Raw genomic sequence first — 27,346 nt, 5'->3', positions numbered from 1 at the left:
CAGGCCATCCTGTAGTATGTCCCGACTTGTCCCGACTTTGCTCGGCTGGCGCGAAAGCTGACGCTTGGAATTCGCCCTTATCAAAAGGACAGGCGCTATAAACGACTGTGAGAGGTGAGGTGTAGCGAGGTACCAAAACGACAGGCAAACTGCGAAATTTTCTGCTCTCTCTTCTGAAACAAAAAATAAAAAAACCGACGCAGTCGGTAGGACTCGAACCTACGCTCCCACAGGGAATCTGATTTCTAGTCAGACGCCTTAACCACTCGGCCACGACTGCTCGTAGCTAAAGCTTCCCTCGAATCGTGAAAAATGAAACCGGTCTGCGCAGAATGTTGACAGGAAACGAACTCGGTGCACTGATTACGGCAGGGCTACCAGCGCTACGAGACGAGCCATTACGGAAGCGTTAAAATCTTCGCCCGAACAGGGATTCGAACCCTGGACACTTAGGTTAAAAGCCTAATGCTCTACCGACTGAGCTATCCGGGCTCACGCTTGTTGTGCATGGAGCGACTGCAAGCAATGTGAATAACTGGAACGCGTGTGTAGGCGTACTACGGTAATTGCTGGCTTCTGGCGCAACTGGCGACTTCACCGACTTCCCACTGACGCTGGTAGCACCCCAACAGCGGACCAGTGCCTCTTCTCCCTTTATCCCGGTGCTGACAGTAATTGCATCCTGTGCCTGCTTCCCCCGATTACGTTCGGTTGAAGCTCCGGAAGGAGGGCGACAAACGAAGGTTGGAAGGCCAAAAGATGGAGGGTCGTGTGCGCAAAAACTTCCCTTCCGGTACCGGGAATCGAACCCGGGCCTCCTGGGTGAAAGCCAGGTATCCTAGCCACTAGACCACACCGGATTTGCTCGAGAAACGTGAGATTTACTCCCTCTCTTCTCGCATTTCGTGCTCAATCCGGACTCAGCGTTGTTCTCTGTTTGCGAGCATTTTTGCGCGTGCAGACTGGCATGGCGCACAGCTCGAAACTGTCTATTCATTGCTGTTTGCATCATATTTCACTCATAACAGGGGAGGAGAATGATCAAAGTTGTACCTTGCCATAATTGGAAGTAAACATTGTGACGCTGAGGCGTGGACTCCTTGTGGATAACAAACGACAATTAAGTTCGTTCGCTAGCAATAGCAACGCCGTTAATTCAGCCGTGATGTACAGCAAATTAAATGCCCCGGGTGAGGATCGAACTCACGACCTTAAGATTATGAGACTTACGCGCTACCTACTGCGCTACCGAGGCTCGTTGCAACCATCATCCCAGGAATCTTGGTAAGTCTCACATATTAGAGATAGACAGTTTGCGCTTTCTCAGGAATCTGTTGTGTCGCTACGCGTGCTTTCCCGACTTGCTAGAGTAAACTGCTGCCGCAGCTTTTTTAACGACGGAAAGCAGCACTGCCTGAGGTTACAGTACATCGCCCTTGCGGCACCTGAACACAGCGGCCTGTAGGGCCAGGCCGACGCTGGAGTTCAGTAACAGCACGCGGCCGTCCAAGTAGGGTCTCTTGCGTGCTGCATGTTTGGTTCTTCTCACAGCGAATCCTGCTATACATTCCTGAGGCTGGCGCACCTCAAGCGAGCAATCGGCGCGGCAGCACTATAGCGAGAACAGCAAAACGATGCATCGGCCGGGAATCGAAGCCGGGCCGCCCGCGTGGTAGTCGAACAACCTACCACTTTTTTAGTTGTTGTTCTCATTTTGTTAGTTGCATTTGTTGGGGGCGGACGTCCGATGACGTCCGTGCTTCCCGAGCATATTCCCGAGCAGCTGTCTGCAGGGAAAGTGGGATTGCCACCCAGCGACGTCGGATACAACCGAAAAAAGTGCTACACACGCGGAGTCCCCCACTACACTGCCTCAAAGCGACCGCTCGTCACTATTGTGTGAGTAACGTTGCGGCCGCGGCGACGAGCCTTGCCCAAAGACGCAGCGTGCGTGGAGGCGCTGCCCGAATGCACCCTCCTACCTCGTAAAGCGTCTACAGCTACTATCACCGTGGGCCACTGCCGGCGGGCGGGAAGCCGACACAGCGCGGCGTTGCGAGCAGCGGCTGTGCGGTGGTAGTGTAATGGTGAGCATAGTTGCCTTCCGAGCAGTTGAGCCGCGTTCGATTCCCGGCCACCGCAACGGGCGCAAATCTATGCGTATGAGTATGTGAGCCACGTGCTGTTGAATTAACGTTTTCTTTCCGTCGTCGCTCCACGCAGGCCATCCTGTAGTATGTCCCGACTTGTCCCGACTTTGCTCGGCTGACGCGAAAGCTGACGCTTGGAATTCGCCCTTATCAAAAGGACAGGCGCTATAAACGACTGTGAGAGGTGAGGTGTAGCGAGGTACCAAAACGACAGGCAAACTGCGAAATTTTCTGCTCTCTCTTCTGAAACAAAAAATAAAAAAACCGACGCAGTCGGTAGGACTCGAACCTACGCTCCCACAGGGAATCTGATTTCTAGTCAGACGCCTTAACCACTCGGCCACGACTGCTCGTAGCTAAAGCTTCCCTCGAATCGTGAAAAATGCAACCGGTCTGCGCAGAATGTTGACAGGAAACGAACTCGGTGCACTGATTACGGCAGGGCTACCAGCGCTACGAGACGAGCCATTACGGAAGCGTTAAAATCTTCGCCCGAACAGGGATTCGAACCCTGGACACTTAGGTTAAAAGCCTAATGCTCTACCGACTGAGCTATCCGGGCTCACGCTTGTTGTGCATGGAGCGACTGCAAGCAATGTGAATAACTGGAACGCGTGTGTAGGCGTACTACGGTAATTGCTGGCTTCTGGCGCAACTGGCGACTTCACCGACTTCCCACTGACGCTGGTAGCACCCCAACAGCGGACCAGTGCCTCTTCTCCCTTTATCCCGGTGCTGACAGTAATTGCATCCTGTGCCTGCTTCCCCCGATTACGTTCGGTTGAAGCTCCGGAAGGAGGGCGACAAACGAAGGTTGGAAGGCCAAAAGATGGAGGGTCGTGTGCGCAAAAACTTCCCTTCCGGTACCGGGAATCGAACCCGGGCCTCCTGGGTGAAAGCCAGGTATCCTAGCCACTAGACCACACCGGATTTGCTCGAGAAACGTGAGATTTACTCCCTCTCTTCTCGCATTTCGTGCTCAATCCGGACTCAGTGTTGTTCTCTGTTTGCGAGCATTTTTGCGCGTGCAGACTGGCATGGCGCACAGCTCGAAACTGTCTATTCATTGCTGTTTGCATCATATTTCACTCATAACAGGGGAGGAGAATGATCAAAGTTGTACCTTGCCATAATTGGAAGTAAACATTGTGACGCTGAGGCGTGGACTCCTTGTGGATAACAAACGACAATTAAGTTCGTTCGCTAGCAATAGCAACGCCGTTAATTCAGCCGTGATGTACAGCAAATTAAATGCCCCGGGTGAGGATCGAACTCACGACCTTAAGATTATGAGACTTACGCGCTACCTACTGCGCTACCGAGGCTCGTTGCAACCATCATCCCAGGAATCTTGGTAAGTCTCACATATTAGAGATAGACAGTTTGCGCTTTCTCAGGAATCTGTTGTGTCGCTACGCGTGCTTTCCCGACTTGCTAGAGTAAACTGCTGCCGCAGCTTTTTTAACGACGGAAAGCAGCACTGCCTGAGGTTACAGTACATCGCCCTTGCGGCACCTGAACACAGCGGCCTGTAGGGCCAGGCCGACGCTGGAGTTCAGTAACAGCACGCGGCCGTCCAAGTAGGGTCTCTTGCGTGCTGCATGTTTGGTTCTTCTCACAGCGAATCCTGCTATACATTCCTGAGGCTGGCGCACCTCAAGCGAGCAATCGGCGCGGCAGCACTATAGCGAGAACAGCAAAACGATGCATCGGCCGGGAATCGAAGCCGGGCCGCCCGCGTGGTAGTCGAACAACCTACCACTTTTTTAGTTGTTGTTCTCATTTTGTTAGTTGCATTTGTTGGGGGCGGACGTCCGATGACGTCCGTGCTTCCCGAGCATATTCCCGAGCAGCTGTCTGCAGGGAAAGTGGGATTGCCACCCAGCGACGTCGGATACAACCGAAAAAAGTGCTACACACGCGGAGTCCCCCACTACACTGCCTCAAAGCGACCGCTCGTCACTATTGTGTGAGTAACGTTGCGGCCGCGGCGACGAGCCTTGCCCAAAGACGCAGCGTGCGTGGAGGCGCTGCCCGAATGCACCCTCCTACCTCGTAAAGCGTCTACAGCTACTATCACCGTGGGCCACTGCCGGCGGGCGGGAAGCCGACACAGCGCGGCGTTGCGAGCAGCGGCTGTGCGGTGGTAGTGTAATGGTGAGCATAGTTGCCTTCCGAGCAGTTGAGCCGCGTTCGATTCCCGGCCACCGCAACGGGCGCAAATCTATGCGTATGAGTATGTGAGCCACGTGCTGTTGAATTAACGTTTTCTTTCCGTCGTCGCTCCACGCAGGCCATCCTGTAGTATGTCCCGACTTGTCCCGACTTTGCTCGGCTGACGCGAAAGCTGACGCTTGGATTTCGCCCTTATCAAAAGGACAGGCGCTATAAACGACTGTGAGAGGTGAGGTGTAGCGAGGTACCAAAACGACAGGCAAACTGCGAAATTTTCTGCTCTCTCTTCTGAAACAAAAAATAAAAAAACCGACGCAGTCGGTAGGACTCGAACCTACGCTCCCACAGGGAATCTGATTTCTAGTCAGACGCCTTAACCACTCGGCCACGACTGCTCGTAGCTAAAGCTTCCCTCGAATCGTGAAAAATGCAACCGGTCTGCGCAGAATGTTGACAGGAAACGAACTCGGTGCACTGATTACGGCAGGGCTACCAGCGCTACGAGACGAGCCATTACGGAAGCGTTAAAATCTTCGCCCGAACAGGGATTCGAACCCTGGACACTTAGGTTAAAAGCCTAATGCTCTACCGACTGAGCTATCCGGGCTCACGCTTGTTGTGCATGGAGCGACTGCAAGCAATGTGAATAACTGGAACGCGTGTGTAGGCGTACTACGGTAATTGCTGGCTTCTGGCGCAACTGGCGACTTCACCGACTTCCCACTGACGCTGGTAGCACCCCAACAGCGGACCAGTGCCTCTTCTCCCTTTATCCCGGTGCTGACAGTAATTGCATCCTGTGCCTGCTTCCCCCGATTACGTTCGGTTGAAGCTCCGGAAGGAGGGCGACAAACGAAGGTTGGAAGGCCAAAAGATGGAGGGTCGTGTGCGCAAAAACTTCCCTTCCGGTACCGGGAATCGAACCCGGGCCTCCTGGGTGAAAGCCAGGTATCCTAGCCACTAGACCACACCGGATTTGCTCGAGAAACGTGAGATTTACTCCCTCTCTTCTCGCATTTCGTGCTCAATCCGGACTCAGTGTTGTTCTCTGTTTGCGAGCATTTTTGCGCGTGCAGACTGGCATGGCGCACAGCTCGAAACTGTCTATTCATTGCTGTTTGCATCATATTTCACTCATAACAGGGGAGGAGAATGATCAAAGTTGTACCTTGCCATAATTGGAAGTAAACATTGTGACGCTGAGGCGTGGACTCCTTGTGGATAACAAACGACAATTAAGTTCGTTCGCTAGCAATAGCAACGCCGTTAATTCAGCCGTGATGTACAGCAAATTAAATGCCCCGGGTGAGGATCGAACTCACGACCTTAAGATTATGAGACTTACGCGCTACCTACTGCGCTACCGAGGCTCGTTGCAACCATCATCCCAGGAATCTTGGTAAGTCTCACATATTAGAGATAGACAGTTTGCGCTTTCTCAGGAATCTGTTGTGTCGCTACGCGTGCTTTCCCGACTTGCTAGAGTAAACTGCTGCCGCAGCTTTTTTAACGACGGAAAGCAGCACTGCCTGAGGTTACAGTACATCGCCCTTGCGGCACCTGAACACAGCGGCCTGTAGGGCCAGGCCGACGCTGGAGTTCAGTAACAGCACGCGGCCGTCCAAGTAGGGTCTCTTGCGTGCTGCATGTTTGGTTCTTCTCACAGCGAATCCTGCTATACATTCCTGAGGCTGGCGCACCTCAAGCGAGCAATCGGCGCGGCAGCACTATAGCGAGAACAGCAAAACGATGCATCGGCCGGGAATCGAAGCCGGGCCGCCCGCGTGGTAGTCGAACAACCTACCACTTTTTTAGTTGTTGTTCTCATTTTGTTAGTTGCATTTGTTGGGGGCGGACGTCCGATGACGTCCGTGCTTCCCGAGCATATTCCCGAGCAGCTGTCTGCAGGGAAAGTGGGATTGCCACCCAGCGACGTCGGATACAACCGAAAAAAGTGCTACACACGCGGAGTCCCCCACTACACTGCCTCAAAGCGACCGCTCGTCACTATTGTGTGAGTAACGTTGCGGCCGCGGCGACGAGCCTTGCCCAAAGACGCAGCGTGCGTGGAGGCGCTGCCCGAATGCACCCTCCTACCTCGTAAAGCGTCTACAGCTACTATCACCGTGGGCCACTGCCGGCGGGCGGGAAGCCGACACAGCGCGGCGTTGCGAGCAGCGGCTGTGCGGTGGTAGTGTAATGGTGAGCATAGTTGCCTTCCGAGCAGTTGAGCCGCGTTCGATTCCCGGCCACCGCAACGGGCGCAAATCTATGCGTATGAGTATGTGAGCCACGTGCTGTTGAATTAACGTTTTCTTTCCGTCGTCGCTCCACGCAGGCCATCCTGTAGTATGTCCCGACTTGTCCCGACTTTGCTCGGCTGGCGCGAAAGCTGACGCTTGGAATTCGCCCTTATCAAAAGGACAGGCGCTATAAACGACTGTGAGAGGTGAGGTGTAGCGAGGTACCAAAACGACAGGCAAACTGCGAAATTTTCTGCTCTCTCTTCTGAAACAAAAAATAAAAAAACCGACGCAGTCGGTAGGACTCGAACCTACGCTCCCACAGGGAATCTGATTTCTAGTCAGACGCCTTAACCACTCGGCCACGACTGCTCGTAGCTAAAGCTTCCCTCGAATCGTGAAAAATGCAACCGGTCTGCGCAGAATGTTGACAGGAAACGAACTCGGTGCACTGATTACGGCAGGGCTACCAGCGCTACGAGACGAGCCATTACGGAAGCGTTAAAATCTTCGCCCGAACAGGGATTCGAACCCTGGACACTTAGGTTAAAAGCCTAATGCTCTACCGACTGAGCTATCCGGGCTCACGCTTGTTGTGCATGGAGCGACTGCAAGCAATGTGAATAACTGGAACGCGTGTGTAGGCGTACTACGGTAATTGCTGGCTTCTGGCGCAACTGGCGACTTCACCGACTTCCCACTGACGCTGGTAGCACCCCAACAGCGGACCAGTGCCTCTTCTCCCTTTATCCCGGTGCTGACAGTAATTGCATCCTGTGCCTGCTTCCCCCGATTACGTTCGGTTGAAGCTCCGGAAGGAGGGCGACAAACGAAGGTTGGAAGGCCAAAAGATGGAGGGTCGTGTGCGCAAAAACTTCCCTTCCGGTACCGGGAATCGAACCCGGGCCTCCTGGGTGAAAGCCAGGTATCCTAGCCACTAGACCACACCGGATTTGCTCGAGAAACGTGAGATTTACTCCCTCTCTTCTCGCATTTCGTGCTCAATCCGGACTCAGTGTTGTTCTCTGTTTGCGAGCATTTTTGCGCGTGCAGACTGGCATGGCGCACAGCTCGAAACTGTCTATTCATTGCTGTTTGCATCATATTTCACTCATAACAGGGGAGGAGAATGATCAAAGTTGTACCTTGCCATAATTGGAAGTAAACATTGTGACGCTGAGGCGTGGACTCCTTGTGGATAACAAACGACAATTAAGTTCGTTCGCTAGCAATAGCAACGCCGTTAATTCAGCCGTGATGTACAGCAAATTAAATGCCCCGGGTGAGGATCGAACTCACGACCTTAAGATTATGAGACTTACGCGCTACCTACTGCGCTACCGAGGCTCGTTGCAACCATCATCCCAGGAATCTTGGTAAGTCTCACATATTAGAGATAGACAGTTTGCGCTTTCTCAGGAATCTGTTGTGTCGCTACGCGTGCTTTCCCGACTTGCTAGAGTAAACTGCTGCCGCAGCTTTTTTAACGACGGAAAGCAGCACTGCCTGAGGTTACAGTACATCGCCCTTGCGGCACCTGAACACAGCGGCCTGTAGGGCCAGGCCGACGCTGGAGTTCAGTAACAGCACGCGGCCGTCCAAGTAGGGTCTCTTGCGTGCTGCATGTTTGGTTCTTCTCACAGCGAATCCTGCTATACATTCCTGAGGCTGGCGCACCTCAAGCGAGCAATCGGCGCGGCAGCACTATAGCGAGAACAGCAAAACGATGCATCGGCCGGGAATCGAAGCCGGGCCGCCCGCGTGGTAGTCGAACAACCTACCACTTTTTTAGTTGTTGTTCTCATTTTGTTAGTTGCATTTGTTGGGGGCGGACGTCCGATGACGTCCGTGCTTCCCGAGCATATTCCCGAGCAGCTGTCTGCAGGGAAAGTGGGATTGCCACCCAGCGACGTCGGATACAACCGAAAAAAGTGCTACACACGCGGAGTCCCCCACTACACTGCCTCAAAGCGACCGCTCGTCACTATTGTGTGAGTAACGTTGCGGCCGCGGCGACGAGCCTTGCCCAAAGACGCAGCGTGCGTGGAGGCGCTGCCCGAATGCACCCTCCTACCTCGTAAAGCGTCTACAGCTACTATCACCGTGGGCCACTGCCGGCGGGCGGGAAGCCGACACAGCGCGGCGTTGCGAGCAGCGGCTGTGCGGTGGTAGTGTAATGGTGAGCATAGTTGCCTTCCGAGCAGTTGAGCCGCGTTCGATTCCCGGCCACCGCAACGGGCGCAAATCTATGCGTATGAGTATGTGAGCCACGTGCTGTTGAATTAACGTTTTCTTTCCGTCGTCGCTCCACGCAGGCCATCCTGTAGTATGTCCCGACTTGTCCCGACTTTGCTCGGCTGGCGCGAAAGCTGACGCTTGGAATTCGCCCTTATCAAAAGGACAGGCGCTATAAACGACTGTGAGAGGTGAGGTGTAGCGAGGTACCAAAACGACAGGCAAACTGCGAAATTTTCTGCTCTCTCTTCTGAAACAAAAAATAAAAAAACCGACGCAGTCGGTAGGACTCGAACCTACGCTCCCACAGGGAATCTGATTTCTAGTCAGACGCCTTAACCACTCGGCCACGACTGCTCGTAGCTAAAGCTTCCCTCGAATCGTGAAAAATGCAACCGGTCTGCGCAGAATGTTGACAGGAAACGAACTCGGTGCACTGATTACGGCAGGGCTACCAGCGCTACGAGACGAGCCATTACGGAAGCGTTAAAATCTTCGCCCGAACAGGGATTCGAACCCTGGACACTTAGGTTAAAAGCCTAATGCTCTACCGACTGAGCTATCCGGGCTCACGCTTGTTGTGCATGGAGCGACTGCAAGCAATGTGAATAACTGGAACGCGTGTGTAGGCGTACTACGGTAATTGCTGGCTTCTGGCGCAACTGGCGACTTCACCGACTTCCCACTGACGCTGGTAGCACCCCAACAGCGGACCAGTGCCTCTTCTCCCTTTATCCCGGTGCTGACAGTAATTGCATCCTGTGCCTGCTTCCCCCGATTACGTTCGGTTGAAGCTCCGGAAGGAGGGCGACAAACGAAGGTTGGAAGGCCAAAAGATGGAGGGTCGTGTGCGCAAAAACTTCCCTTCCGGTACCGGGAATCGAACCCGGGCCTCCTGGGTGAAAGCCAGGTATCCTAGCCACTAGACCACACCGGATTTGCTCGAGAAACGTGAGATTTACTCCCTCTCTTCTCGCATTTCGTGCTCAATCCGGACTCAGTGTTGTTCTCTGTTTGCGAGCATTTTTGCGCGTGCAGACTGGCATGGCGCACAGCTCGAAACTGTCTATTCATTGCTGTTTGCATCATATTTCACTCATAACAGGGGAGGAGAATGATCAAAGTTGTACCTTGCCATAATTGGAAGTAAACATTGTGACGCTGAGGCGTGGACTCCTTGTGGATAACAAACGACAATTAAGTTCGTTCGCTAGCAATAGCAACGCCGTTAATTCAGCCGTGATGTACAGCAAATTAAATGCCCCGGGTGAGGATCGAACTCACGACCTTAAGATTATGAGACTTACGCGCTACCTACTGCGCTACCGAGGCTCGTTGCAACCATCATCCCAGGAATCTTGGTAAGTCTCACATATTAGAGATAGACAGTTTGCGCTTTCTCAGGAATCTGTTGTGTCGCTACGCGTGCTTTCCCGACTTGCTAGAGTAAACTGCTGCCGCAGCTTTTTTAACGACGGAAAGCAGCACTGCCTGAGGTTACAGTACATCGCCCTTGCGGCACCTGAACACAGCGGCCTGTAGGGCCAGGCCGACGCTGGAGTTCAGTAACAGCACGCGGCCGTCCAAGTAGGGTCTCTTGCGTGCTGCATGTTTGGTTCTTCTCACAGCGAATCCTGCTATACATTCCTGAGGCTGGCGCACCTCAAGCGAGCAATCGGCGCGGCAGCACTATAGCGAGAACAGCAAAACGATGCATCGGCCGGGAATCGAAGCCGGGCCGCCCGCGTGGTAGTCGAACAACCTACCACTTTTTTAGTTGTTGTTCTCATTTTGTTAGTTGCATTTGTTGGGGGCGGACGTCCGATGACGTCCGTGCTTCCCGAGCATATTCCCGAGCAGCTGTCTGCAGGGAAAGTGGGATTGCCACCCAGCGACGTCGGATACAACCGAAAAAAGTGCTACACACGCGGAGTCCCCCACTACACTGCCTCAAAGCGACCGCTCGTCACTATTGTGTGAGTAACGTTGCGGCCGCGGCGACGAGCCTTGCCCAAAGACGCAGCGTGCGTGGAGGCGCTGCCCGAATGCACCCTCCTACCTCGTAAAGCGTCTACAGCTACTATCACCGTGGGCCACTGCCGGCGGGCGGGAAGCCGACACAGCGCGGCGTTGCGAGCAGCGGCTGTGCGGTGGTAGTGTAATGGTGAGCATAGTTGCTTTCCGAGCAGTTGAGCCGCGTTCGATTCCCGGCCACCGCAACGGGCGCAAATCTATGCGTATGAGTATGTGAGCCACGTGCTGTTGAATTAACGTTTTCTTTCCGTCGTCGCTCCACGCAGGCCATCCTGTAGTATGTCCCGACTTGTCCCGACTTTGCTCGGCTGGCGCGAAAGCTGACGCTTGGAATTCGCCCTTATCAAAAGGACAGGCGCTATAAACGACTGTGAGAGGTGAGGTGTAGCGAGGTACCAAAACGACAGGCAAACTGCGAAATTTTCTGCTCTCTCTTCTGAAAAAAAAATAAAAAAACCGACGCAGTCGGTAGGACTCGAACCTACGCTCCCACAGGGAATCTGATTTCTAGTCAGACGCCTTAACCACTCGGCCACGACTGCTCGTAGCTAAAGCTTCCCTCGAATCGTGAAAAATGCAACCGGTCTGCGCAGAATGTTGACAGGAAACGAACTCGGTGCACTGATTACGGCAGGGCTACCAGCGCTACGAGACGAGCCATTACGGAAGCGTTAAAATCTTCGCCCGAACAGGGATTCGAACCCTGGACACTTAGGTTAAAAGCCTAATGCTCTACCGACTGAGCTATCCGGGCTCACGCTTGTTGTGCATGGAGCGACTGCAAGCAATGTGAATAACTGGAACGCGTGTGTAGGCGTACTACGGTAATTGCTGGCTTCTGGCGCAACTGGCGACTTCACCGACTTCCCACTGACGCTGGTAGCACCCCAACAGCGGACCAGTGCCTCTTCTCCCTTTATCCCGGTGCTGACAGTAATTGCATCCTGTGCCTGCTTCCCCCGATTACGTTCGGTTGAAGCTCCGGAAGGAGGGCGACAAACGAAGGTTGGAAGGCCAAAAGATGGAGGGTCGTGTGCGCAAAAACTTCCCTTCCGGTACCGGGAATCGAACCCGGGCCTCCTGGGTGAAAGCCAGGTATCCTAGCCACTAGACCACACCGGATTTGCTCGAGAAACGTGAGATTTACTCCCTCTCTTCTCGCATTTCGTGCTCAATCCGGACTCAGTGTTGTTCTCTGTTTGCGAGCATTTTTGCGCGTGCAGACTGGCATGGCGCACAGCTCGAAACTGTCTATTCATTGCTGTTTGCATCATATTTCACTCATAACAGGGGAGGAGAATGATCAAAGTTGTACCTTGCCATAATTGGAAGTAAACATTGTGACGCTGAGGCGTGGACTCCTTGTGGATAACAAACGACAATTAAGTTCGTTCGCTAGCAATAGCAACGCCGTTAATTCAGCCGTGATGTACAGCAAATTAAATGCCCCGGGTGAGGATCGAACTCACGACCTTAAGATTATGAGACTTACGCGCTACCTACTGCGCTACCGAGGCTCGTTGCAACCATCATCCCAGGAATCTTGGTAAGTCTCACATATTAGAGATAGACAGTTTGCGCTTTCTCAGGAATCTGTTGTGTCGCTACGCGTGCTTTCCCGACTTGCTAGAGTAAACTGCTGCCGCAGCTTTTTTAACGACGGAAAGCAGCACTGCCTGAGGTTACAGTACATCGCCCTTGCGGCACCTGAACACAGCGGCCTGTAGGGCCAGGCCGACGCTGGAGTTCAGTAACAGCACGCGGCCGTCCAAGTAGGGTCTCTTGCGTGCTGCATGTTTGGTTCTTCTCACAGCGAATCCTGCTATACATTCCTGAGGCTGGCGCACCTCAAGCGAGCAATCGGCGCGGCAGCACTATAGCGAGAACAGCAAAACGATGCATCGGCCGGGAATCGAAGCCGGGCCGCCCGCGTGGTAGTCGAACAACCTACCACTTTTTTAGTTGTTGTTCTCATTTTGTTAGTTGCATTTGTTGGGGGCGGACGTCCGATGACGTCCGTGCTTCCCGAGCATATTCCCGAGCAGCTGTCTGCAGGGAAAGTGGGATTGCCACCCAGCGACGTCGGATACAACCGAAAAAAGTGCTACACACGCGGAGTCCCCCACTACACTGCCTCAAAGCGACCGCTCGTCACTATTGTGTGAGTAACGTTGCGGCCGCGGCGACGAGCCTTGCCCAAAGACGCAGCGTGCGTGGAGGCGCTGCCCGAATGCACCCTCCTACCTCGTAAAGCGTCTACAGCTACTATCACCGTGGGCCACTGCCGGCGGGCGGGAAGCCGACACAGCGCGGCGTTGCGAGCAGCGGCTGTGCGGTGGTAGTGTAATGGTGAGCATAGTTGCCTTCCGAGCAGTTGAGCCGCGTTCGATTCCCGGCCACCGCAACGGGCGCAAATCTATGCGTATGAGTATGTGAGCCACGTGCTGTTGAATTAACGTTTTCTTTCCGTCGTCGCTCCACGCAGGCCATCCTGTAGTATGTCCCGACTTGTCCCGACTTTGCTCGGCTGGCGCGAAAGCTGACGCTTGGAATTCGCCCTTATCAAAAGGACAGGCGCTATAAACGACTGTGAGAGGTGAGGTGTAGCGAGGTACCAAAACGACAGGCAAACTGCGAAATTTTCTGCTCTCTCTTCTGAAACAAAAAATAAAAAAACCGACGCAGTCGGTAGGACTCGAACCTACGCTCCCACAGGGAATCTGATTTCTAGTCAGACGCCTTAACCACTCGGCCACGACTGCTCGTAGCTAAAGCTTCCCTCGAATCGTGAAAAATGAAACCGGTCTGCGCAGAATGTTGACAGGAAACGAACTCGGTGCACTGATTACGGCAGGGCTACCAGCGCTACGAGACGAGCCATTACGGAAGCGTTAAAATCTTCGCCCGAACAGGGATTCGAACCCTGGACACTTAGGTTAAAAGCCTAATGCTCTACCGACTGAGCTATCCGGGCTCACGCTTGTTGTGCATGGAGCGACTGCAAGCAATGTGAATAACTGGAACGCGTGTGTAGGCGTACTACGGTAATTGCTGGCTTCTGGCGCAACTGGCGACTTCACCGACTTCCCACTGACGCTGGTAGCACCCCAACAGCGGACCAGTGCCTCTTCTCCCTTTATCCCGGTGCTGACAGTAATTGCATCCTGTGCCTGCTTCCCCCGATTACGTTCGGTTGAAGCTCCGGAAGGAGGGCGACAAACGAAGGTTGGAAGGCCAAAAGATGGAGGGTCGTGTGCGCAAAAACTTCCCTTCCGGTACCGGGAATCGAACCCGGGCCTCCTGGGTGAAAGCCAGGTATCCTAGCCACTAGACCACACCGGATTTGCTCGAGAAACGTGAGATTTACTCCCTCTCTTCTCGCATTTCGTGCTCAATCCGGACTCAGCGTTGTTCTCTGTTTGCGAGCATTTTTGCGCGTGCAGACTGGCATGGCGCACAGCTCGAAACTGTCTATTCATTGCTGTTTGCATCATATTTCACTCATAACAGGGGAGGAGAATGATCAAAGTTGTACCTTGCCATAATTGGAAGTAAACATTGTGACGCTGAGGCGTGGACTCCTTGTGGATAACAAACGACAATTAAGTTCGTTCGCTAGCAATAGCAACGCCGTTAATTCAGCCGTGATGTACAGCAAATTAAATGCCCCGGGTGAGGATCGAACTCACGACCTTAAGATTATGAGACTTACGCGCTACCTACTGCGCTACCGAGGCTCGTTGCAACCATCATCCCAGGAATCTTGGTAAGTCTCACATATTAGAGATAGACAGTTTGCGCTTTCTCAGGAATCTGTTGTGTCGCTACGCGTGCTTTCCCGACTTGCTAGAGTAAACTGCTGCCGCAGCTTTTTTAACGACGGAAAGCAGCACTGCCTGAGGTTACAGTACATCGCCCTTGCGGCACCTGAACACAGCGGCCTGTAGGGCCAGGCCGACGCTGGAGTTCAGTAACAGCACGCGGCCGTCCAAGTAGGGTCTCTTGCGTGCTGCATGTTTGGTTCTTCTCACAGCGAATCCTGCTATACATTCCTGAGGCTGGCGCACCTCAAGCGAGCAATCGGCGCGGCAGCACTATAGCGAGAACAGCAAAACGATGCATCGGCCGGGAATCGAAGCCGGGCCGCCCGCGTGGTAGTCGAACAACCTACCACTTTTTTAGTTGTTGTTCTCATTTTGTTAGTTGCATTTGTTGGGGGCGGACGTCCGATGACGTCCGTGCTTCCCGAGCATATTCCCGAGCAGCTGTCTGCAGGGAAAGTGGGATTGCCACCCAGCGACGTCGGATACAACCGAAAAAAGTGCTACACACGCGGAGTCCCCCACTACACTGCCTCAAAGCGACCGCTCGTCACTATTGTGTGAGTAACGTTGCGGCCGCGGCGACGAGCCTTGCCCAAAGACGCAGCGTGCGTGGAGGCGCTGCCCGAATGCACCCTCCTACCTCGTAAAGCGTCTACAGCTACTATCACCGTGGGCCACTGCCGGCGGGCGGGAAGCCGACACAGCGCGGCGTTGCGAGCAGCGGCTGTGCGGTGGTAGTGTAATGGTGAGCATAGTTGCCTTCCGAGCAGTTGAGCCGCGTTCGATTCCCGGCCACCGCAACGGGCGCAAATCTATGCGTATGAGTATGTGAGCCACGTGCTGTTGAATTAACGTTTTCTTTCCGTCGTCGCTCCACGCAGGCCATCCTGTAGTATGTCCCGACTTGTCCCGACTTTGCTCGGCTGACGCGAAAGCTGACGCTTGGAATTCGCCCTTATCAAAAGGACAGGCGCTATAAACGACTGTGAGAGGTGAGGTGTAGCGAGGTACCAAAACGACAGGCAAACTGCGAAATTTTCTGCTCTCTCTTCTGAAACAAAAAATAAAAAAACCGACGCAGTCGGTAGGACTCGAACCTACGCTCCCACAGGGAATCTGATTTCTAGTCAGACGCCTTAACCACTCGGCCACGACTGCTCGTAGCTAAAGCTTCCCTCGAATCGTGAAAAATGCAACCGGTCTGCGCAGAATGTTGACAGGAAACGAACTCGGTGCACTGATTACGGCAGGGCTACCAGCGCTACGAGACGAGCCATTACGGAAGCGTTAAAATCTTCGCCCGAACAGGGATTCGAACCCTGGACACTTAGGTTAAAAGCCTAATGCTCTACCGACTGAGCTATCCGGGCTCACGCTTGTTGTGCATGGAGCGACTGCAAGCAATGTGAATAACTGGAACGCGTGTGTAGGCGTACTACGGTAATTGCTGGCTTCTGGCGCAACTGGCGACTTCACCGACTTCCCACTGACGCTGGTAGCACCCCAACAGCGGACCAGTGCCTCTTCTCCCTTTATCCCGGTGCTGACAGTAATTGCATCCTGTGCCTGCTTCCCCCGATTACGTTCGGTTGAAGCTCCGGAAGGAGGGCGACAAACGAAGGTTGGAAGGCCAAAAGATGGAGGGTCGTGTGCGCAAAAACTTCCCTTCCGGTACCGGGAATCGAACCCGGGCCTCCTGGGTGAAAGCCAGGTATCCTAGCCACTAGACCACACCGGATTTGCTCGAGAAACGTGAGATTTACTCCCTCTCTTCTCGCATTTCGTGCTCAATCCGGACTCAGTGTTGTTCTCTGTTTGCGAGCATTTTTGCGCGTGCAGACTGGCATGGCGCACAGCTCGAAACTGTCTATTCATTGCTGTTTGCATCATATTTCACTCATAACAGGGGAGGAGAATGATCAAAGTTGTACCTTGCCATAATTGGAAGTAAACATTGTGACGCTGAGGCGTGGACTCCTTGTGGATAACAAACGACAATTAAGTTCGTTCGCTAGCAATAGCAACGCCGTTAATTCAGCCGTGATGTACAGCAAATTAAATGCCCCGGGTGAGGATCGAACTCACGACCTTAAGATTATGAGACTTACGCGCTACCTACTGCGCTACCGAGGCTCGTTGCAACCATCATCCCAGGAATCTTGGTAAGTCTCACATATTAGAGATAGACAGTTTGCGCTTTCTCAGGAATCTGTTGTGTCGCTACGCGTGCTTTCCCGACTTGCTAGAGTAAACTGCTGCCGCAGCTTTTTTAACGACGGAAAGCAGCACTGCCTGAGGTTACAGTACATCGCCCTTGCGGCACCTGAACACAGCGGCCTGTAGGGCCAGGCCGACGCTGGAGTTCAGTAACAGCACGCGGCCGTCCAAGTAGGGTCTCTTGCGTGCTGCATGTTTGGTTCTTCTCACAGCGAATCCTGCTATACATTCCTGAGGCTGGCGCACCTCAAGCGAGCAATCGGCGCGGCAGCACTATAGCGAGAACAGCAAAACGATGCATCGGCCGGGAATCGAAGCCGGGCCGCCCGCGTGGTAGTCGAACAACCTACCACTTTTTTAGTTGTTGTTCTCATTTTGTTAGTTGCATTTGTTGGGGGCGGACGTCCGATGACGTCCGTGCTTCCCGAGCATATTCCCGAGCAGCTGTCTGCAGGGAAAGTGGGATTGCCACCCAGCGACGTCGGATACAACCGAAAAAAGTGCTACACACGCGGAGTCCCCCACTACACTGCCTCAAAGCGACCGCTCGTCACTATTGTGTGAGTAACGTTGCGGCCGCGGCGACGAGCCTTGCCCAAAGACGCAGCGTGCGTGGAGGCGCTGCCCGAATGCACCCTCCTACCTCGTAAAGCGTCTACAGCTACTATCACCGTGGGCCACTGCCGGCGGGCGGGAAGCCGACACAGCGCGGCGTTGCGAGCAGCGGCTGTGCGGTGGTAGTGTAATGGTGAGCATAGTTGCCTTCCGAGCAGTTGAGCCGCGTTCGATTCCCGGCCACCGCAACGGGCGCAAATCTATGCGTATGAGTATGTGAGCCACGTGCTGTTGAATTAACGTTTTCTTTCCGTCGTCGCTCCACGCAGGCCATCCTGTAGTATGTCCCGACTTGTCCCGACTTTGCTCGGCTGACGCGAAAGCTGACGCTTGGATTTCGCCCTTATCAAAAGGACAGGCGCTATAAACGACTGTGAGAGGTGAGGTGTAGCGAGGTACCAAAACGACAGGCAAACTGCGAAATTTTCTGCTCTCTCTTCTGAAACAAAAAATAAAAAAACCGACGCAGTCGGTAGGACTCGAACCTACGCTCCCACAGGGAATCTGATTTCTAGTCAGACGCCTTAACCACTCGGCCACGACTGCTCGTAGCTAAAGCTTCCCTCGAATCGTGAAAAATGCAACCGGTCTGCGCAGAATGTTGACAGGAAACGAACTCGGTGCACTGATTACGGCAGGGCTACCAGCGCTACGAGACGAGCCATTACGGAAGCGTTAAAATCTTCGCCCGAACAGGGATTCGAACCCTGGACACTTAGGTTAAAAGCCTAATGCTCTACCGACTGAGCTATCCGGGCTCACGCTTGTTGTGCATGGAGCGACTGCAAGCAATGTGAATAACTGGAACGCGTGTGTAGGCGTACTACGGTAATTGCTGGCTTCTGGCGCAACTGGCGACTTCACCGACTTCCCACTGACGCTGGTAGCACCCCAACAGCGGACCAGTGCCTCTTCTCCCTTTATCCCGGTGCTGACAGTAATTGCATCCTGTGCCTGCTTCCCCCGATTACGTTCGGTTGAAGCTCCGGAAGGAGGGCGACAAACGAAGGTTGGAAGGCCAAAAGATGGAGGGTCGTGTGCGCAAAAACTTCCCTTCCGGTACCGGGAATCGAACCCGGGCCTCCTGGGTGAAAGCCAGGTATCCTAGCCACTAGACCACACCGGATTTGCTCGAGAAACGTGAGATTTACTCCCTCTCTTCTCGCATTTCGTGCTCAATCCGGACTCAGTGTTGTTCTCTGTTTGCGAGCATTTTTGCGCGTGCAGACTGGCATGGCGCACAGCTCGAAACTGTCTATTCATTGCTGTTTGCATCATATTTCACTCATAACAGGGGAGGAGAATGATCAAAGTTGTACCTTGCCATAATTGGAAGTAAACATTGTGACGCTGAGGCGTGGACTCCTTGTGGATAACAAACGACAATTAAGTTCGTTCGCTAGCAATAGCAACGCCGTTAATTCAGCCGTGATGTACAGCAAATTAAATGCCCCGGGTGAAGATCGAACTCACGACCTTAAGATTATGAGACTTACGCGCTACCTACTGCGCTACCGAGGCTCGTTGCAACCATCATCCCAGGAATCTTGGTAAGTCTCACATATTAGAGATAGACAGTTTGCGCTTTCTCAGGAATCTGTTGTGTCGCTACGCGTGCTTTCCCGACTTGCTAGAGTAAACTGCTGCCGCAGCTTTTTTAACGACGGAAAGCAGCACTGCCTGAGGTTACAGTACATCGCCCTTGCGGCACCTGAACACAGCGGCCTGTAGGGCCAGGCCGACGCTGGAGTTCAGTAACAGCACGCGGCCGTCCAAGTAGGGTCTCTTGCGTGCTGCATGTTTGGTTCTTCTCACAGCGAATCCTGCTATACATTCCTGAGGCTGGCGCACCTCAAGCGAGCAATCGGCGCGGCAGCACTATAGCGAGAACAGCAAAACGATGCATCGGCCGGGAATCGAAGCCGGGCCGCCCGCGTGGTAGTCGAACAACCTACCACTTTTTTAGTTGTTGTTCTCATTTTGTTAGTTGCATTTGTTGGGGGCGGACGTCCGATGACGTCCGTGCTTCCCGAGCATATTCCCGAGCAGCTGTCTGCAGGGAAAGTGGGATTGCCACCCAGCGACGTCGGATACAACCGAAAAAAGTGCTACACACGCGGAGTCCCCCACTACACTGCCTCAAAGCGACCGCTCGTCACTATTGTGTGAGTAACGTTGCGGCCGCGGCGACGAGCCTTGCCCAAAGACGCAGCGTGCGTGGAGGCGCTGCCCGAATGCACCCTCCTACCTCGTAAAGCGTCTACAGCTACTATCACCGTGGGCCACTGCCGGCGGGCGGGAAGCCGACACAGCGCGGCGTTGCGAGCAGCGGCTGTGCGGTGGTAGTGTAATGGTGAGCATAGTTGCCTTCCGAGCAGTTGAGCCGCGTTCGATTCCCGGCCACCGCAACGGGCGCAAATCTATGCGTATGAGTATGTGAGCCACGTGCTGTTGAATTAACGTTTTCTTTCCGTCGTCGCTCCACGCAGGCCATCCTGTAGTATGTCCCGACTTGTCCCGACTTTGCTCGGCTGACGCGAAAGCTGACGCTTGGAATTCGCCCTTATCAAAAGGACAGGCGCTATAAACGACTGTGAGAGGTGAGGTGTAGCGAGGTACCAAAACGACAGGCAAACTGCGAAATTTTCTGCTCTCTCTTCTGAAACAAAAAATAAAAAAACCGACGCAGTCGGTAGGACTCGAACCTACGCTCCCACAGGGAATCTGATTTCTAGTCAGACGCCTTAACCACTCGGCCACGACTGCTCGTAGCTAAAGCTTCCCTCGAATCGTGAAAAATGCAACCGGTCTGCGCAGAATGTTGACAGGAAACGAACTCGGTGCACTGATTACGGCAGGGCTACCAGCGCTACGAGACGAGCCATTACGGAAGCGTTAAAATCTTCGCCCGAACAGGGATTCGAACCCTGGACACTTAGGTTAAAAGCCTAATGCTCTACCGACTGAGCTATCCGGGCTCACGCTTGTTGTGCTTGGAGCGACTGCAAGCAATGTGAATAACTGGAACGCGTGTGTAGGCGTACTACGGTAATTGCTGGCTTCTGGCGCAACTGGCGACTTCACCGACTTCCCACTGACGCTGGTAGCACCCCAACAGCGGACCAGTGCCTCTTCTCCCTTTATCCCGGTGCTGACAGTAATTGCATCCTGTGCCTGCTTCCCCCGATTACGTTCGGTTGAAGCTCCGGAAGGAGGGCGACAAACGAAGGTTGGAAGGCCAAAAGATGGAGGGTCGTGTGCGCAAAAACTTCCCTTCCGGTACCGGGAATCGAACCCGGGCCTCCTGGGTGAAAGCCAGGTATCCTAGCCACTAGACCACACCGGATTTGCTCGAGAAACGTGAGATTTACTCCCTCTCTTCTCGCATTTCGTGCTCAATCCGGACTCAGTGTTGTTCTCTGTTTGCGAGCATTTTTGCGCGTGCAGACTGGCATGGCGCACAGCTCGAAACTGTCTATTCATTGCTGTTTGCATCATATTTCACTCATAACAGGGGAGGAGAATGATCAAAGTTGTACCTTGCCATAATTGGAAGTAAACATTGTGACGCTGAGGCGTGGACTCCTTGTGGATAACAAACGACAATTAAGTTCGTTCGCTAGCAATAGCAACGCCGTTAATTCAGCCGTGATGTACAGCAAATTAAATGCCCCGGGTGAGGATCGAACTCACGACCTTAAGATTATGAGACTTACGCGCTACCTACTGCGCTACCGAGGCTCGTTGCAACCATCATCCCAGGAATCTTGGTAAGTCTCACATATTAGAGATAGACAGTTTGCGCTTTCTCAGGAATCTGTTGTGTCGCTACGCGTGCTTTCCCGACTTGCTAGAGTAAACTGCTGCCGCAGCTTTTTTAACGACGGAAAGCAGCACTGCCTGAGGTTACAGTACATCGCCCTTGCGGCACCTGAACACAGCGGCCTGTAGGGCCAGGCCGACGCTGGAGTTCAGTAACAGCACGCGGCCGTCCAAGTAGGGTCTCTTGCGTGCTGCATGTTTGGTTCTTCTCACAGCGAATCCTGCTATACATTCCTGAGGCTGGCGCACCTCAAGCGAGCAATCGGCGCGGCAGCACTATAGCGAGAACAGCAAAACGATGCATCGGCCGGGAATCGAAGCCGGGCCGCCCGCGTGGTAGTCGAACAACCTACCACTTTTTTAGTTGTTGTTCTCATTTTGTTAGTTGCATTTGTTGGGGGCGGACGTCCGATGACGTCCGTGCTTCCCGAGCATATTCCCGAGCAGCTGTCTGCAGGGAAAGTGGGATTGCCACCCAGCGACGTCGGATACAACCGAAAAAAGTGCTACACACGCGGAGTCCCCCACTACACTGCCTCAAAGCGACCGCTCGTCACTATTGTGTGAGTAACGTTGCGGCCGCGGCGACGAGCCTTGCCCAAAGACGCAGCGTGCGTGGAGGCGCTGCCCGAATGCACCCTCCTACCTCGTAAAGCGTCTACAGCTACTATCACCGTGGGCCACTGCCGGCGGGCGGGAAGCCGACACAGCGCGGCGTTGCGAGCAGCGGCTGTGCGGTGGTAGTGTAATGGTGAGCATAGTTGCCTTCCGAGCAGTTGAGCCGCGTTCGATTCCCGGCCACCGCAACGGGCGCAAATCTATGCGTATGAGTATGTGAGCCACGTGCTGTTGAATTAACGTTTTCTTTCCGTCGTCGCTCCACGCAGGCCATCCTGTAGTATGTCCCGACTTGTCCCGACTTTGCTCGGCTGACGCGAAAGCTGACGCTTGGAATTCGCCCTTATCAAAAGGACAGGCGCTATAAACGACTGTGAGAGGTGAGGTGTAGCGAGGTACCAAAACGACAGGCAAACTGCGAAATTTTCTGCTCTCTCTTCTGAAAAAAAAATAAAAAAACCGACGCAGTCGGTAGGACTCGAACCTACGCTCCCACAGGGAATCTGATTTCTAGTCAGACGCCTTAACCACTCGGCCACGACTGCTCGTAGCTAAAGCTTCCCTCGAATCGTGAAAAATGCAACCGGTCTGCGCAGAATGTTGACAGGAAACGAACTCGGTGCACTGATTACGGCAGGGCTACCAGCGCTACGAGACGAGCCATTACGGAAGCGTTAAAATCTTCGCCCGAACAGGGATTCGAACCCTGGACACTTAGGTTAAAAGCCTAATGCTCTACCGACTGAGCTATCCGGGCTCACGCTTGTTGTGCATGGAGCGACTGCAAGCAATGTGAATAACTGGAACGCGTGTGTAGGCGTACTACGGTAATTGCTGGCTTCTGGCGCAACTGGCGACTTCACCGACTTCCCACTGACGCTGGTAGCACCCCAACAGCGGACCAGTGCCTCTTCTCCCTTTATCCCGGTGCTGACAGTAATTGCATCCTGTGCCTGCTTCCCCCGATTACGTTCGGTTGAAGCTCCGGAAGGAGGGCGACAAACGAAGGTTGGAAGGCCGAAAGATGGAGGGTCGTGTGCGCAAAAACTTCCCTTCCGGTACCGGGAATCGAACACGGGCCTCCTGGGTGAAAGCCAGGTATCCTAGCCACTAGACCACACCGGATTTGCTCGAGAAACGTGAGATTTACTCCCTCTCTTCTCGCATTTCGTGCTCAATCCGGACTCAGTGTTGTTCTCTGTTTGCGAGCATTTTTGCGCGTGCAGACTGGCATGGCGCACAGCTCGAAACTGTCTATTCATTGCTGTTTGCATCATATTTCACTCATAACAGGGGAGGAGAATGATCAAAGTTATACCTTGCCATAATTGGAAGTAAACATTGTGACGCTGAGGCGTGGACTCCTTGTGGATAACAAACGACAATTAAGTTCGTTCGCTAGCAATAGCAACGCCGTTAATTCAGCCGTGATGTACAGCAAATTAAATGCCCCGGGTGAGGATCGAACTCACGACCTTAAGATTATGAGACTTACGCGCTACCTACTGCGCTACCGAGGCTCGTTGCAACCATCATCCCAGGAATCTTGGTAAGTCTCACATATTAGAGATAGACAGTTTGCGCTTTCTCAGGAATCTGTTGTGTCGCTACGCGTGCTTTCCCGACTTGCTAGAGTAAACTGCTGCCGCAGCTTTTTTAACGACGGAAAGCAGCACTGCCTGAGGTTACAGTACATCGCCCTTGCGGCACCTGAACACAGCGGCCTGTAGGGCCAGGCCGACGCTGGAGTTCAGTAACAGCACGCGGCCGTCCAAGTAGGGTCTCTTGCGTGCTGCATGTTTGGTTCTTCTCACAGCGAATCCTGCTATACATTCCTGAGGCTGGCGCACCTCAAGCGAGCAATCGGCGCGGCAGCACTATAGCGAGAACAGCAAAACGATGCATCGGCCGGGAATCGAAGCCGGGCCGCCTGCGTGGTAGTCGAACAACCTACCACTTTTTTAGTTGTTGTTCTCATTTTGTTAGTTGCATTTGTTGGGGGCGGACGTCCGATGACGTCCGTGCTTCCCGAGCATATTCCCGAGCAGCTGTCTGCAGGGAAAGTGGGATTGCCACCCAGCGACGTCGGATACAACCGAAAAAAGTGCTACACACGCGGAGTCCCCCACTACACTGCCTCAAAGCGACCGCTCGTCACTATTGTGTGAGTAACGTTGCGGCCGCGGCGACGAGCCTTGCCCAAAGACGCAGCGTGCGTGGAGGCGCTGCCCGAATGCACCCTCCTACCTCGTAAAGCGTCTACAGCTACTATCACCGTGGGCCACTGCCGGCGGGCGGGAAGCCGACACAGCGCGGCGTTGCGAGCAGCGGCTGTGCGGTGGTAGTGTAATGGTGAGCATAGTTGCCTTCCGAGCAGTTGAGCCGCGTTCGATTCCCGGCCACCGCAACGGGCGCAAATCTATGCGTATGAGTATGTGAGCCACGTGCTGTTGAATTAACGTTTTCTTTCCGTCGTCGCTCCACGCAGGCCATCCTGTAGTATGTCCCGACTTGTCCCGACTTTGCTCGGCTGACGCGAAAGCTGACGCTTGGAATTCGCCCTTATCAAAAGGACAGGCGCTATAAACGACTGTGAGAGGTGAGGTGTAGCGAGGTACCAAAACGACAGGCAAACTGCGAAATTTTCTGCTCTCTCTTCTGAAACAAAAAATAAAAAAACCGACGCAGTCGGTAGGACTCGAACCTACGCTCCCACAGGGAATCTGATTTCTAGTCAGACGCCTTAACCACTCGGCCACGACTGCTCGTAGCTAAAGCTTCCCTCGAATCGTGAAAAATGCAACCGGTCTGCGCAGAATGTTGACAGGAAACGAACTCGGTGCACTGATTACGGCAGGGCTACCAGCGCTACGAGACGAGCCATTACGGAAGCGTTAAAATCTTCGCCCGAACAGGGATTCGAACCCTGGACACTTAGGTTAAAAGCCTAATGCTCTACCGACTGAGCTATCCGGGCTCACGCTTGTTGTGCATGGAGCGACTGCAAGCAATGTGAATAACTGGAACGCGTGTGTAGGCGTACTACGGTAATTGCTGGCTTCTGGCGCAACTGGCGACTTCACCGACTTCCCACTGACGCTGGTAGCACCCCAACAGCGGACCAGTGCCTCTTCTCCCTTTATCCCGGTGCTGACAGTAATTGCATCCTGTGCCTGCTTCCCCCGATTACGTTCGGTTGAAGCTCCGGAAGGAGGGCGACAAACGAAGGTTGGAAGGCCGAAAGATGGAGGGTCGTGTGCGCAAAAACTTCCCTTCCGGTACCGGGAATCGAACACGGGCCTCCTGGGTGAAAGCCAGGTATCCTAGCCACTAGACCACACCGGATTTGCTCGAGAAACGTGAGATTTACTCCCTCTCTTCTCGCATTTCGTGCTCAATCCGGACTCAGTGTTGTTCTCTGTTTGCGAGCATTTTTGCGCGTGCAGACTGGCATGGCGCACAGCTCGAAACTGTCTATTCATTGCTGTTTGCATCATATTTCACTCATAACAGGGGAGGAGAATGATCAAAGTTATACCTTGCCATAATTGGAAGTAAACATTGTGACGCTGAGGCGTGGACTCCTTGTGGATAACAAACGACAATTAAGTTCGTTCGCTAGCAATAGCAACGCCGTTAATTCAGCCGTGATGTACAGCAAATTAAATGCCCCGGGTGAGGATCGAACTCACGACCTTAAGATTATGAGACTTACGCGCTACCTACTGCGCTACCGAGGCTCGTTGCAACCATCATCCCAGGAATCTTGGTAAGTCTCACATATTAGAGATAGACAGTTTGCGCTTTCTCAGGAATCTGTTGTGTCGCTACGCGTGCTTTCCCGACTTGCTAGAGTAAACTGCTGCCGCAGCTTTTTTAACGACGGAAAGCAGCACTGCCTGAGGTTACAGTACATCGCCCTTGCGGCACCTGAACACAGCGGCCTGTAGGGCCAGGCCGACGCTGGAGTTCAGTAACAGCACGCGGCCGTCCAAGTAGGGTCTCTTGCGTGCTGCATGTTTGGTTCTTCTCACAGCGAATCCTGCTATACATTCCTGAGGCTGGCGCACCTCAAGCGAGCAATCGGCGCGGCAGCACTATAGCGAGAACAGCAAAACGATGCATCGGCCGGGAATCGAAGCCGGGCCGCCTGCGTGGTAGTCGAACAACCTACCACTTTTTTAGTTGTTGTTCTCATTTTGTTAGTTGCATTTGTTGGGGGCGGACGTCCGATGACGTCCGTGCTTCCCGAGCATATTCCCGAGCAGCTGTCTGCAGGGAAAGTGGGATTGCCACCCAGCGACGTCGGATACAACCGAAAAAAGTGCTACACACGCGGAGTCCCCCACTACACTGCCTCAAAGCGACCGCTCGTCACTATTGTGTGAGTAACGTTGCGGCCGCGGCGACGAGCCTTGCCCAAAGACGCAGCGTGCGTGGAGGCGCTGCCCGAATGCACCCTCCTACCTCGTAAAGCGTCTACAGCTACTATCACCGTGGGCCACTGCCGGCGGGCGGGAAGCCGACACAGCGCGGCGTTGCGAGCAGCGGCTGTGCGGTGGTAGTGTAATGGTGAGCATAGTTGCCTTCCGAGCAGTTGAGCCGCGTTCGATTCCCGGCCACCGCAACGGGCGCAAATCTATGCGTATGAGTATGTGAGCCACGTGCTGTTGAATTAACGTTTTCTTTCCGTCGTCGCTCCACGCAGGCCATCCTGTAGTATGTCCCGACTTGTCCCGACTTTGCTCGGCTGACGCGAAAGCTGACGCTTGGATTTCGCCCTTATCAAAAGGACAGGCGCTATAAACGACTGTGAGAGGTGAGGTGTAGCGAGGTACCAAAACGACAGGCAAACTGCGAAATTTTCTGCTCTCTCTTCTGAAACAAAAAATAAAAAAACCGACGCAGTCGGTAGGACTCGAACCTACGCTCCCACAGGGAATCTGATTTCTAGTCAGACGCCTTAACCACTCGGCCACGACTGCTCGTAGCTAAAGCTTCCCTCGAATCGTGAAAAATGCAACCGGTCTGCGCAGAATGTTGACAGGAAACGAACTCGGTGCACTGATTACGGCAGGGCTACCAGCGCTACGAGACGAGCCATTACGGAAGCGTTAAAATCTTCGCCCGAACAGGGATTCGAACCCTGGACACTTAGGTTAAAAGCCTAATGCTCTACCGACTGAGCTATCCGGGCTCACGCTTGTTGTGCATGGAGCGACTGCAAGCAATGTGAATAACTGGAACGCGTGTGTAGGCGTACTACGGTAATTGCTGGCTTCTGGCGCAACTGGCGACTTCACCGACTTCCCACTGACGCTGGTAGCACCCCAACAGCGGACCAGTGCCTCTTCTCCCTTTATCCCGGTGCTGACAGTAATTGCATCCTGTGCCTGCTTCCCCCGATTACGTT

The 27,346-nt window shown here is 53.7% G+C and overlaps 61 non-coding genes across 61 annotated transcripts; 11 read left to right on the top strand and 50 right to left on the bottom strand.

Moving 5' to 3' along the window:
• Nucleotides 1–198: 198 nt before the first annotated feature.
• On the bottom strand, nt 199–280 carry Trnas-aga (transfer RNA serine (anticodon AGA)). Its single transcript has one exon. It is a non-coding gene; the product is annotated as a tRNA-Ser (tRNA).
• Nucleotides 281–419: 139 nt separating this feature from the next.
• Trnak-uuu (transfer RNA lysine (anticodon UUU)) lies at nt 420–492 on the bottom strand. The gene has a single exon. It is a non-coding gene; the product is annotated as a tRNA-Lys (tRNA).
• Nucleotides 493–788: 296 nt separating this feature from the next.
• Nucleotides 789–860, bottom strand: Trnae-uuc (transfer RNA glutamic acid (anticodon UUC)). The gene has a single exon. It is a non-coding gene; the product is annotated as a tRNA-Glu (tRNA).
• Nucleotides 861–1,182: 322 nt separating this feature from the next.
• Trnam-cau (transfer RNA methionine (anticodon CAU)) lies at nt 1,183–1,255 on the bottom strand. Its single transcript has one exon. It is a non-coding gene; the product is annotated as a tRNA-Met (tRNA).
• An 815-nt stretch (nt 1,256–2,070) lies between these two features.
• Trnag-ucc (transfer RNA glycine (anticodon UCC)) lies at nt 2,071–2,142 on the top strand. Its single transcript has one exon. It is a non-coding gene; the product is annotated as a tRNA-Gly (tRNA).
• A 276-nt stretch (nt 2,143–2,418) lies between these two features.
• Nucleotides 2,419–2,500, bottom strand: Trnas-aga (transfer RNA serine (anticodon AGA)). The gene has a single exon. It is a non-coding gene; the product is annotated as a tRNA-Ser (tRNA).
• Nucleotides 2,501–2,639: 139 nt separating this feature from the next.
• Nucleotides 2,640–2,712, bottom strand: Trnak-uuu (transfer RNA lysine (anticodon UUU)). The gene has a single exon. It is a non-coding gene; the product is annotated as a tRNA-Lys (tRNA).
• A 296-nt stretch (nt 2,713–3,008) lies between these two features.
• Trnae-uuc (transfer RNA glutamic acid (anticodon UUC)) lies at nt 3,009–3,080 on the bottom strand. The gene has a single exon. It is a non-coding gene; the product is annotated as a tRNA-Glu (tRNA).
• Nucleotides 3,081–3,402: 322 nt separating this feature from the next.
• Trnam-cau (transfer RNA methionine (anticodon CAU)) lies at nt 3,403–3,475 on the bottom strand. The gene has a single exon. It is a non-coding gene; the product is annotated as a tRNA-Met (tRNA).
• An 815-nt stretch (nt 3,476–4,290) lies between these two features.
• On the top strand, nt 4,291–4,362 carry Trnag-ucc (transfer RNA glycine (anticodon UCC)). Its single transcript has one exon. It is a non-coding gene; the product is annotated as a tRNA-Gly (tRNA).
• Nucleotides 4,363–4,638: 276 nt separating this feature from the next.
• On the bottom strand, nt 4,639–4,720 carry Trnas-aga (transfer RNA serine (anticodon AGA)). Its single transcript has one exon. It is a non-coding gene; the product is annotated as a tRNA-Ser (tRNA).
• Nucleotides 4,721–4,859: 139 nt separating this feature from the next.
• On the bottom strand, nt 4,860–4,932 carry Trnak-uuu (transfer RNA lysine (anticodon UUU)). The gene has a single exon. It is a non-coding gene; the product is annotated as a tRNA-Lys (tRNA).
• A 296-nt stretch (nt 4,933–5,228) lies between these two features.
• Nucleotides 5,229–5,300, bottom strand: Trnae-uuc (transfer RNA glutamic acid (anticodon UUC)). Its single transcript has one exon. It is a non-coding gene; the product is annotated as a tRNA-Glu (tRNA).
• A 322-nt stretch (nt 5,301–5,622) lies between these two features.
• Trnam-cau (transfer RNA methionine (anticodon CAU)) lies at nt 5,623–5,695 on the bottom strand. Its single transcript has one exon. It is a non-coding gene; the product is annotated as a tRNA-Met (tRNA).
• An 815-nt stretch (nt 5,696–6,510) lies between these two features.
• Trnag-ucc (transfer RNA glycine (anticodon UCC)) lies at nt 6,511–6,582 on the top strand. Its single transcript has one exon. It is a non-coding gene; the product is annotated as a tRNA-Gly (tRNA).
• A 276-nt stretch (nt 6,583–6,858) lies between these two features.
• On the bottom strand, nt 6,859–6,940 carry Trnas-aga (transfer RNA serine (anticodon AGA)). Its single transcript has one exon. It is a non-coding gene; the product is annotated as a tRNA-Ser (tRNA).
• A 139-nt stretch (nt 6,941–7,079) lies between these two features.
• Nucleotides 7,080–7,152, bottom strand: Trnak-uuu (transfer RNA lysine (anticodon UUU)). Its single transcript has one exon. It is a non-coding gene; the product is annotated as a tRNA-Lys (tRNA).
• Nucleotides 7,153–7,448: 296 nt separating this feature from the next.
• Nucleotides 7,449–7,520, bottom strand: Trnae-uuc (transfer RNA glutamic acid (anticodon UUC)). Its single transcript has one exon. It is a non-coding gene; the product is annotated as a tRNA-Glu (tRNA).
• Nucleotides 7,521–7,842: 322 nt separating this feature from the next.
• Trnam-cau (transfer RNA methionine (anticodon CAU)) lies at nt 7,843–7,915 on the bottom strand. The gene has a single exon. It is a non-coding gene; the product is annotated as a tRNA-Met (tRNA).
• Nucleotides 7,916–8,730: 815 nt separating this feature from the next.
• Nucleotides 8,731–8,802, top strand: Trnag-ucc (transfer RNA glycine (anticodon UCC)). The gene has a single exon. It is a non-coding gene; the product is annotated as a tRNA-Gly (tRNA).
• Nucleotides 8,803–9,078: 276 nt separating this feature from the next.
• Trnas-aga (transfer RNA serine (anticodon AGA)) lies at nt 9,079–9,160 on the bottom strand. The gene has a single exon. It is a non-coding gene; the product is annotated as a tRNA-Ser (tRNA).
• A 139-nt stretch (nt 9,161–9,299) lies between these two features.
• Trnak-uuu (transfer RNA lysine (anticodon UUU)) lies at nt 9,300–9,372 on the bottom strand. The gene has a single exon. It is a non-coding gene; the product is annotated as a tRNA-Lys (tRNA).
• Nucleotides 9,373–9,668: 296 nt separating this feature from the next.
• Nucleotides 9,669–9,740, bottom strand: Trnae-uuc (transfer RNA glutamic acid (anticodon UUC)). The gene has a single exon. It is a non-coding gene; the product is annotated as a tRNA-Glu (tRNA).
• Nucleotides 9,741–10,062: 322 nt separating this feature from the next.
• Trnam-cau (transfer RNA methionine (anticodon CAU)) lies at nt 10,063–10,135 on the bottom strand. Its single transcript has one exon. It is a non-coding gene; the product is annotated as a tRNA-Met (tRNA).
• A 1,162-nt stretch (nt 10,136–11,297) lies between these two features.
• Nucleotides 11,298–11,379, bottom strand: Trnas-aga (transfer RNA serine (anticodon AGA)). The gene has a single exon. It is a non-coding gene; the product is annotated as a tRNA-Ser (tRNA).
• A 139-nt stretch (nt 11,380–11,518) lies between these two features.
• Nucleotides 11,519–11,591, bottom strand: Trnak-uuu (transfer RNA lysine (anticodon UUU)). Its single transcript has one exon. It is a non-coding gene; the product is annotated as a tRNA-Lys (tRNA).
• A 296-nt stretch (nt 11,592–11,887) lies between these two features.
• Trnae-uuc (transfer RNA glutamic acid (anticodon UUC)) lies at nt 11,888–11,959 on the bottom strand. Its single transcript has one exon. It is a non-coding gene; the product is annotated as a tRNA-Glu (tRNA).
• Nucleotides 11,960–12,281: 322 nt separating this feature from the next.
• On the bottom strand, nt 12,282–12,354 carry Trnam-cau (transfer RNA methionine (anticodon CAU)). The gene has a single exon. It is a non-coding gene; the product is annotated as a tRNA-Met (tRNA).
• Nucleotides 12,355–13,169: 815 nt separating this feature from the next.
• Nucleotides 13,170–13,241, top strand: Trnag-ucc (transfer RNA glycine (anticodon UCC)). The gene has a single exon. It is a non-coding gene; the product is annotated as a tRNA-Gly (tRNA).
• Nucleotides 13,242–13,517: 276 nt separating this feature from the next.
• Nucleotides 13,518–13,599, bottom strand: Trnas-aga (transfer RNA serine (anticodon AGA)). The gene has a single exon. It is a non-coding gene; the product is annotated as a tRNA-Ser (tRNA).
• Nucleotides 13,600–13,738: 139 nt separating this feature from the next.
• On the bottom strand, nt 13,739–13,811 carry Trnak-uuu (transfer RNA lysine (anticodon UUU)). Its single transcript has one exon. It is a non-coding gene; the product is annotated as a tRNA-Lys (tRNA).
• A 296-nt stretch (nt 13,812–14,107) lies between these two features.
• Nucleotides 14,108–14,179, bottom strand: Trnae-uuc (transfer RNA glutamic acid (anticodon UUC)). The gene has a single exon. It is a non-coding gene; the product is annotated as a tRNA-Glu (tRNA).
• A 322-nt stretch (nt 14,180–14,501) lies between these two features.
• On the bottom strand, nt 14,502–14,574 carry Trnam-cau (transfer RNA methionine (anticodon CAU)). The gene has a single exon. It is a non-coding gene; the product is annotated as a tRNA-Met (tRNA).
• Nucleotides 14,575–15,389: 815 nt separating this feature from the next.
• On the top strand, nt 15,390–15,461 carry Trnag-ucc (transfer RNA glycine (anticodon UCC)). Its single transcript has one exon. It is a non-coding gene; the product is annotated as a tRNA-Gly (tRNA).
• A 276-nt stretch (nt 15,462–15,737) lies between these two features.
• On the bottom strand, nt 15,738–15,819 carry Trnas-aga (transfer RNA serine (anticodon AGA)). Its single transcript has one exon. It is a non-coding gene; the product is annotated as a tRNA-Ser (tRNA).
• Nucleotides 15,820–15,958: 139 nt separating this feature from the next.
• Trnak-uuu (transfer RNA lysine (anticodon UUU)) lies at nt 15,959–16,031 on the bottom strand. Its single transcript has one exon. It is a non-coding gene; the product is annotated as a tRNA-Lys (tRNA).
• A 296-nt stretch (nt 16,032–16,327) lies between these two features.
• On the bottom strand, nt 16,328–16,399 carry Trnae-uuc (transfer RNA glutamic acid (anticodon UUC)). The gene has a single exon. It is a non-coding gene; the product is annotated as a tRNA-Glu (tRNA).
• A 322-nt stretch (nt 16,400–16,721) lies between these two features.
• Nucleotides 16,722–16,794, bottom strand: Trnam-cau (transfer RNA methionine (anticodon CAU)). Its single transcript has one exon. It is a non-coding gene; the product is annotated as a tRNA-Met (tRNA).
• An 815-nt stretch (nt 16,795–17,609) lies between these two features.
• On the top strand, nt 17,610–17,681 carry Trnag-ucc (transfer RNA glycine (anticodon UCC)). Its single transcript has one exon. It is a non-coding gene; the product is annotated as a tRNA-Gly (tRNA).
• A 276-nt stretch (nt 17,682–17,957) lies between these two features.
• Nucleotides 17,958–18,039, bottom strand: Trnas-aga (transfer RNA serine (anticodon AGA)). The gene has a single exon. It is a non-coding gene; the product is annotated as a tRNA-Ser (tRNA).
• Nucleotides 18,040–18,178: 139 nt separating this feature from the next.
• Trnak-uuu (transfer RNA lysine (anticodon UUU)) lies at nt 18,179–18,251 on the bottom strand. The gene has a single exon. It is a non-coding gene; the product is annotated as a tRNA-Lys (tRNA).
• A 296-nt stretch (nt 18,252–18,547) lies between these two features.
• Nucleotides 18,548–18,619, bottom strand: Trnae-uuc (transfer RNA glutamic acid (anticodon UUC)). The gene has a single exon. It is a non-coding gene; the product is annotated as a tRNA-Glu (tRNA).
• A 322-nt stretch (nt 18,620–18,941) lies between these two features.
• Nucleotides 18,942–19,014, bottom strand: Trnam-cau (transfer RNA methionine (anticodon CAU)). The gene has a single exon. It is a non-coding gene; the product is annotated as a tRNA-Met (tRNA).
• An 815-nt stretch (nt 19,015–19,829) lies between these two features.
• Nucleotides 19,830–19,901, top strand: Trnag-ucc (transfer RNA glycine (anticodon UCC)). Its single transcript has one exon. It is a non-coding gene; the product is annotated as a tRNA-Gly (tRNA).
• A 276-nt stretch (nt 19,902–20,177) lies between these two features.
• On the bottom strand, nt 20,178–20,259 carry Trnas-aga (transfer RNA serine (anticodon AGA)). Its single transcript has one exon. It is a non-coding gene; the product is annotated as a tRNA-Ser (tRNA).
• Nucleotides 20,260–20,398: 139 nt separating this feature from the next.
• Nucleotides 20,399–20,471, bottom strand: Trnak-uuu (transfer RNA lysine (anticodon UUU)). Its single transcript has one exon. It is a non-coding gene; the product is annotated as a tRNA-Lys (tRNA).
• Nucleotides 20,472–20,767: 296 nt separating this feature from the next.
• Nucleotides 20,768–20,839, bottom strand: Trnae-uuc (transfer RNA glutamic acid (anticodon UUC)). The gene has a single exon. It is a non-coding gene; the product is annotated as a tRNA-Glu (tRNA).
• Nucleotides 20,840–21,161: 322 nt separating this feature from the next.
• Trnam-cau (transfer RNA methionine (anticodon CAU)) lies at nt 21,162–21,234 on the bottom strand. Its single transcript has one exon. It is a non-coding gene; the product is annotated as a tRNA-Met (tRNA).
• Nucleotides 21,235–22,049: 815 nt separating this feature from the next.
• Nucleotides 22,050–22,121, top strand: Trnag-ucc (transfer RNA glycine (anticodon UCC)). The gene has a single exon. It is a non-coding gene; the product is annotated as a tRNA-Gly (tRNA).
• A 275-nt stretch (nt 22,122–22,396) lies between these two features.
• Trnas-aga (transfer RNA serine (anticodon AGA)) lies at nt 22,397–22,478 on the bottom strand. The gene has a single exon. It is a non-coding gene; the product is annotated as a tRNA-Ser (tRNA).
• A 139-nt stretch (nt 22,479–22,617) lies between these two features.
• On the bottom strand, nt 22,618–22,690 carry Trnak-uuu (transfer RNA lysine (anticodon UUU)). The gene has a single exon. It is a non-coding gene; the product is annotated as a tRNA-Lys (tRNA).
• Nucleotides 22,691–22,986: 296 nt separating this feature from the next.
• Nucleotides 22,987–23,058, bottom strand: Trnae-uuc (transfer RNA glutamic acid (anticodon UUC)). Its single transcript has one exon. It is a non-coding gene; the product is annotated as a tRNA-Glu (tRNA).
• A 322-nt stretch (nt 23,059–23,380) lies between these two features.
• On the bottom strand, nt 23,381–23,453 carry Trnam-cau (transfer RNA methionine (anticodon CAU)). The gene has a single exon. It is a non-coding gene; the product is annotated as a tRNA-Met (tRNA).
• An 815-nt stretch (nt 23,454–24,268) lies between these two features.
• Nucleotides 24,269–24,340, top strand: Trnag-ucc (transfer RNA glycine (anticodon UCC)). Its single transcript has one exon. It is a non-coding gene; the product is annotated as a tRNA-Gly (tRNA).
• A 276-nt stretch (nt 24,341–24,616) lies between these two features.
• On the bottom strand, nt 24,617–24,698 carry Trnas-aga (transfer RNA serine (anticodon AGA)). Its single transcript has one exon. It is a non-coding gene; the product is annotated as a tRNA-Ser (tRNA).
• Nucleotides 24,699–24,837: 139 nt separating this feature from the next.
• Nucleotides 24,838–24,910, bottom strand: Trnak-uuu (transfer RNA lysine (anticodon UUU)). The gene has a single exon. It is a non-coding gene; the product is annotated as a tRNA-Lys (tRNA).
• Nucleotides 24,911–25,206: 296 nt separating this feature from the next.
• On the bottom strand, nt 25,207–25,278 carry Trnae-uuc (transfer RNA glutamic acid (anticodon UUC)). The gene has a single exon. It is a non-coding gene; the product is annotated as a tRNA-Glu (tRNA).
• A 322-nt stretch (nt 25,279–25,600) lies between these two features.
• Trnam-cau (transfer RNA methionine (anticodon CAU)) lies at nt 25,601–25,673 on the bottom strand. The gene has a single exon. It is a non-coding gene; the product is annotated as a tRNA-Met (tRNA).
• Nucleotides 25,674–26,488: 815 nt separating this feature from the next.
• On the top strand, nt 26,489–26,560 carry Trnag-ucc (transfer RNA glycine (anticodon UCC)). The gene has a single exon. It is a non-coding gene; the product is annotated as a tRNA-Gly (tRNA).
• A 276-nt stretch (nt 26,561–26,836) lies between these two features.
• Nucleotides 26,837–26,918, bottom strand: Trnas-aga (transfer RNA serine (anticodon AGA)). Its single transcript has one exon. It is a non-coding gene; the product is annotated as a tRNA-Ser (tRNA).
• Nucleotides 26,919–27,057: 139 nt separating this feature from the next.
• On the bottom strand, nt 27,058–27,130 carry Trnak-uuu (transfer RNA lysine (anticodon UUU)). Its single transcript has one exon. It is a non-coding gene; the product is annotated as a tRNA-Lys (tRNA).
• Nucleotides 27,131–27,346: the final 216 nt, after the last annotated feature.

Source organism: Schistocerca cancellata, unplaced genomic scaffold (assembly GCF_023864275.1).
Source record: "Schistocerca cancellata isolate TAMUIC-IGC-003103 unplaced genomic scaffold, iqSchCanc2.1 HiC_scaffold_411, whole genome shotgun sequence".
In the NCBI taxonomy this organism is placed as follows: domain Eukaryota; kingdom Metazoa; phylum Arthropoda; class Insecta; order Orthoptera; family Acrididae; genus Schistocerca; species Schistocerca cancellata.
Note: the sequence above shows the minus strand (reverse complement) of the source record. Positions and strands in the feature narration are given on the sequence as shown.